Source organism: Belonocnema kinseyi, chromosome 9 (genome assembly GCF_010883055.1).
Source record: "Belonocnema kinseyi isolate 2016_QV_RU_SX_M_011 chromosome 9, B_treatae_v1, whole genome shotgun sequence".
NCBI lineage: Eukaryota > Metazoa > Arthropoda > Insecta > Hymenoptera > Cynipidae > Belonocnema > Belonocnema kinseyi.
Window position 1 is genome coordinate 82,756,908 of NC_046665.1, and position 6,231 is coordinate 82,763,138.

Genomic DNA, 6,231 nt, shown 5'->3' on the forward strand with positions numbered 1-6,231 from the left:
TCAAATATATTAATAAGATGTTGTAATTAACTTAAAAAATCTTAAATAATCTTAAAAATAATCGAAGGAGATTACAAACGAACATTATGAGATGCTATGTTTTTTTGTTTACTCGAAAAATTAAATTTGGTCTAATATCATACACAAGATTTAATTAAAGAACAATAATCCACATGTACTTACCAGTTTTTATTCTGTTAAATGTAAAATAAAGGCAAAATGAAGTGAATGATAAACTCAAAATAGTAAATAGAATGCTAATTATCTTTAATTTCTTATTTGTTTCAATTTTTCTTCATTCTTCTTTTTTCTTAAAATTTTTACTATTCAAAACATATTAAGAAGGGGCATATATACACATACATATTATATGTACATATTTAGGGAAGCTACATGCGCGCTTCTGTAGTTCTCCTGCCAATCACAGAGTGTGCTGAATATGGCCATTTATTTCCCATATAGTTGCCCGATCCAATTGCCGACAAAAAGTGAATCTTTTATCTTTTCTCAACATCAATAGGACTCCTCCGATGCCATGTTGAATTCGAACGGATCTCTTTTTCTAATGTGTCGAGATTGAAAGAGAGGTTCGTTCGTTTTTCGACATCGAAACAGCATCGAAGTCCCAAATAATATCCAAATACACTTTTGTGAAAAATAATTTTTTTTCCAAGTTATTAAAAAAATTATGTGTATGGGTAGCTTTTCACGGAGACCCGTTTTGAATTAATTTGACACATTGCGTTCGTAACTAAGGTAATATGTTAGATGGGAATATACAAATTGCTATTCTGGTAACCCGCCAAATTCAAAGTCGCTAAATTGATATCGAATTATATGAATACACTTACATGATATAGATTATTTATTTTTAAATTATACTGAAGCATTGTCATCAAAACATAAATTATAAATAAGATTACTTGATATAATGTATGAAATATTTAAATTCGACTATATGATTTTTTAACCCACACATTTTCCAAAAAGTAGCTCTTGCAAAAATTATGATGGCAAACTAAATTTTACTCAGTTTATAAGTAGGCATGCGCTAAAATTATAATCATATGATTTTTTAAATAAATATTAACAAATAATAAAATAATAATAGTATCTAGGTCAAACATTAATACAATACTTTTTCAAGAGTTTATTATGATAGCTATTTATATTTTACATCATACGTCCTTTTTATTTGCGTGGGTTAATGTGCATCGTTTTGTAGAAAAACGGGTTCCTGACCTTACTTTCATATCGATCTCATTTCGCTTTAATATACCAAAAAAATGCTCATAGGCAATTTAATTACATGTAAACATAATCTTCAGACCGCCTATATTTGAATTATATTGTGAAAGTCATCAATATCGCCCTAGTGGAAAACAGTAAAGTTTAAATCCATCCTCGCTTCTATTTTTACAAAATGGAGCCCTGCAGCAGACCATTTTTTTTATATTCTAAATTTAATTTTAATTAAACTATACGACATGTTAGTCGCACTGTTTCCCGCGCACTGTCCAGGAACCAGAATGGCGGTTGCAAATTCCTGTCTAATATAATACCCTATCATAACTAGGTTTTCAACCAATCAAATTTGCCATAAACCAACAAAGCAGCTAGAAATGAATCACATGGAAAATATTAATTATTCGATTAATTCAAAACAAGGCTCCATGAAAAGGTACCCTTATGTATTAAATCCTCCGAAACTAAAATCTTAATTTGAAAATAGCACCAACTCATGCCAATCAAAATTCATAAAAACTAGTTCCGGTACAGCGGCGTAACTCGTGTCTCAACTCTCTCTTGAGCATCTCTAGAGCTGGGCAGTGGTGTCAGAATGCGAATATCTCTGACATGCGTAGTATTGATCCTGTGTATTTTTCAATTGACACATGGCGTTACTTAACCTAAAAATACACATGAATAACTACTGAGCATGTCAGATATCCGCATTCTGACAGCACTGCACGGAGACCTGTTTTGAATTAATATGACACATCAAGTTCATATCTAGGTATTAATTAAAAACAGACCTCCGTGAAAAGGTACTAAGCATGGACATAGGAAACAAGGGACTAGGGCCTAGGCATGCCATCCTAACTTGAGCGAGCGGGGTTAATCCACGGGAGGGGGGAGAATTCCATGAGTGGGAAAAGCCGCCATCTTACGATGTGTCATTTGATAATGCGCACGAGCGTTTTTGCCGACAAACTGTGCATGAAAATACAACCATGTTGGCGCTGCCATGTTTGTCGCGGGATATCAAAAGGTGGCGGACCTCCCCCCTCATTGCATCACCTCGCAATGGCATGCCTAGTCCCTTGTTTCCTATGTCCATGGTACTAAGGTTTGGTAGATCCCAAAGATATTATAATATCTTTGTCGATCCTCAACGTGTAGACATTTTAGATTTCCCCTACCCTGGAAGAATGAAGTTGCTGAATCAGGTACAACAACCGTAACACGTGAAAAACAAACTCACGAGCATAACGTGGATAATCTTTACAATAGAAAATCAGAGTTTTTCCCGTTTTTAGGAAATATAACGACAACTGTGAGTGTCAAAGTCAATTAAAATTGTTAAAAAATAATTTCAGACAACGAGGTTTAGTAGTAAAAACCTTAGATATTAATGTCCGTATTACCGTATTATTACTAGTAAGTTGGTAACGCAGTCAGCAGATCAGTCAGCTGTTGTTCGCTTCGATTTGTTTAGTTGTTGGGCGAGTCGCGAGCACTAGTGAGTTCGTCTGTCACGTGAGTCGTGAGAGAGGATCAGTAGAGCAGAAGGGTACAATGGTTTCAGCTACGAAGGAGTAGTCAAGTAAGGTCCTCCCAATTTTGTGAGAGATTTTAAAATCATCCCGAATTCATCGGGCGCTGCTGATTTCGATATCTTGAGCAGGTATGTATTATATTTTTTCACAAAGCTAAATATAAAAGAATAAAATAAGAGTATCAGTGGTTGATTAAGTACCACTGGTCATTTGTGTTTTATGGAAGACAGCAAAATGTTTTTCGTGATTAGATTATGCAAAAAGAGAAAACTGAACAGGATTATCTTAATTCTTAAAAAGAATAAACATAAACGACCATTCGAGCTAGTATGTGCAATCATTTGTGGGTGGCAAGAGTCGTGCGCGTCAAGACTAGCCACTGCGATTATTGATTTTGTGAATGCTTGGACGCCATTGAGGGACCAATTGACATTTGCTTGGTTAGTTATTTCCTTGCATGATCGATTAACAACTCATTCTCGTTTCCTCCTGAATATTTGCATTATTTGGCCAATTAAAAGTAATTTTATCTACTTGAATGGTGTGTTTGTGTTTGTAAAAGTGCACCGGGTCTTCCTGGCACAAGTCTAGAGTCTACACAACCACACGAAATGTACATATACCAGTACCGTATCCACCAGCCATGTCTGCCTGTCACGTGGATGAAGCGCGCCTCTAGCCTACTTATGTAAGCGTATCACAATTTGGAATGACAGTCTTCAACTGCCACACCCCCTACCCTCATCTCTCTCTCTCTCTCTTCATTCACCTTTTTCGTACTTGTCTTCTACAATTATTTTTACTTTATACAAATCTAATTTATTGATCAATAACGCCTCTTGCTGCTTTCGCAGATATACCTTATACTCGAGCGAACTTGCCTTGGAATCAAACACATATGTCAAACTAAGTCTTGACAGACTCTACTCTTTTGCTCCGTACTGCCGCACAGTGAGGCCAAAAGCTCTTTTTTGTGAACAAAAGTCTGTCTACAAGCCAATTTTCAATGGATTTTGATGTTTTTTTAAAATATTAATTTTTTTATTTATTTATTTATAAACCAACGGACCTTAGCACTTTATTACATGTTAGAGGGAAGTTATACATCTAAGTAAACTAAATTATAATTAGTGTTAAGATTAAAATTAAAAAATAAAAGGCTTAAAAGTTATTCGGAATCGCATTCTGTGCAAAGACTTATTCAAAAGAGTAGCGGAGGAGCCTTTTTTCTAGGTGAGGGCAGGGGAATAGAATTATAATATTAAAAGGCACTATTTTTACACACTATAATAATATTATATTCTGTAAAAAAAAATTACATAAATCGTGAATAAAAAATAAATAATGAATAGTTAATGATAAATTTTAATAAATAATAAGTACACGTATGAAATTCATATTGCACAAAGACTTTACAAAGATTTAACGAATAGTATAAAATGTTTCGCCAAGATTTTCAAAAATTTCACAAAGATTTTGATAATTTCTCAACAATTTCGCAATTATTTTGAAGTTTTTGCAAATATTTACGATAGATTTAAAAGATTTTCATCGTTTTCCAAACATTTCCATGATTTTTCAAAAATTTCACAAAGAATTCGGATAGATTTAAAAGATTTCACAAATACTTAAATTGTTTACAGATTTCAAAGATTTAAAAAAGACTTCAATGATTTTACACCAGTATTACCGAATATTTCAAATATTTTGAAAAAATTTCCAAAGATATCGTAAAGATTTTGAATAGATTGAAAAGATTTTTTTTATTTCACAAAAATTGCAGGTATATTTCAGAGTGCACGAAGACTAAAATGATTTTTCAAATATTTCAATAATTTCACAATATTATCAAATTTTCAAAAAATATTTCCAAATATTTCAGAAAGATTACAATCAATTCCCAAAGATTTTAGAAGATTTCACAAACACTTTAATTATTTCACAAAGGTATCAGGTAGATTTTAAAAAAATTGCAACGGTTCGATAAATTGAAACATTAGATTTCTGGGGGGGGGGGGGGGCAAATTAATACTTTGCCTCTCTCCGGTCGATTTCTGGTCGAACATTAATTTTGACCAAACAAAATCTGTTTCTTTGACAACAAAGAAAACAAAATTTTTTTCTCAACTTTCGAGCTATTCCAAAGATTTCACAATTTATTCGGATAGATTGAAAAGATTTCAATTATTTCACAAAGATTTCAAATGTTTAGCACGTATTTTGGATAGATTTATAAGATTTCACAAATTCTTCAATGATTTGAACGATTTCTCAAAGATTTAAAAAACTTCACAAAGATTTTGGATAGATTTAAAAAATTTTACGAATACTTTAATTTATTATTTCACAAAGATTTCCGATATATTTCAAAGAGTGCTTAAAGATTTCAATCATTTCCCAAAGATTAAAAATATTTCTCAAAGACTTAAACTATTTCACAACGATTTCAATAATTACACACATCAAATATTTCGCAAAGATTTCAGAAATATTTCAATGATTTACCAAAGATTTTAAAGATTTCGAATAAATAAAAAAATGTCACAAAGATTTCAAAAATGTTTAAAATATTTCGCTAAAGGATCCTAAGATTTTATAAATATTCAATAGTTTAAAAAAGATTTTTAACAATTTCACAAATATTACCAAATATTTCAGAAAGATTACAATGATTTTCCAAATATTTCTGAAAGATTAAAAAGTTTTCGTAAATACATAAATTATTTCACAAATATTTCAGATAGATTTTTCAAAAAATTAAAACGATCCGATGAATTTAATCATTCGATTTCTGAGGGGGGCATTGCCCCCTGTATCTCCTAGGACTCCGCCGCCTCTGGGTGTAGTCAAGGCCTGGCGCATCCAGTATATTTTTTTTTGAAGACCTGGCCGCACCAAATCACTTTCTTCACACAAGGAAAATCTTTTCAGTTGTGGACCATCTATAAACTACGTTACAATTTTTTTTACCTCCCCCCTCCACCGAAAGTAACTTAAGCGTTGGCTAAAGATGAATTTACATTTATAAATTCTTTTAAATAAGATTAATGTAGGTGACATTAATACGAGGGTAGTTCAATAAGTCCTTAGAATGAGGTATAAAAACAATTTTTTTTGGGTAAATTTTTTTTTATTTTTCAACATAATCTCCTTGGAGCTCTATACACTTGGTCAATCGCTTTTCAAGTTTTTTTAATCCTTCAGAAAAGTGCGTTTTCGGCTGTTCCTCAAAATAAGCACTTACAGAGGCAATGACGTCTTCGTTGTCTGGAAATCTCTGTCCACCGAGCCATTTTTTCAAGTTTGGAAATAAGAAAAAGTCACTGGGGGCTAAGTCTGTTGAATACGATGGGTGTTCGACCAATTCGAATTTTAGTTCTTCAATTTTAGCCATTGAAACGAAGCATGTGTGAACGCGGGCGTTGTCGTGATGAAAGAGAATTTTTTTTCT

The 6,231-nt window shown here is 32.5% G+C and overlaps 1 protein-coding gene across 2 annotated transcripts in view; it reads left to right on the forward strand.

The window, feature by feature from the left end:
- Positions 1 to 2,719: 2,719 nt before the first annotated feature.
- LOC117179733 (V-type proton ATPase subunit C) overlaps positions 2,720 to 6,231 on the forward strand; it is a 31,546-nt gene continuing 28,034 nt past the window's right edge. For both annotated transcript variants that reach the window (XM_033371788.1, XM_033371787.1), the window contains exon 1: positions 2,720 to 2,908. The gene's annotated coding sequence lies outside the window, so the exon portion shown is untranslated. The remainder of the gene's footprint in view (positions 2,909 to 6,231) is intronic.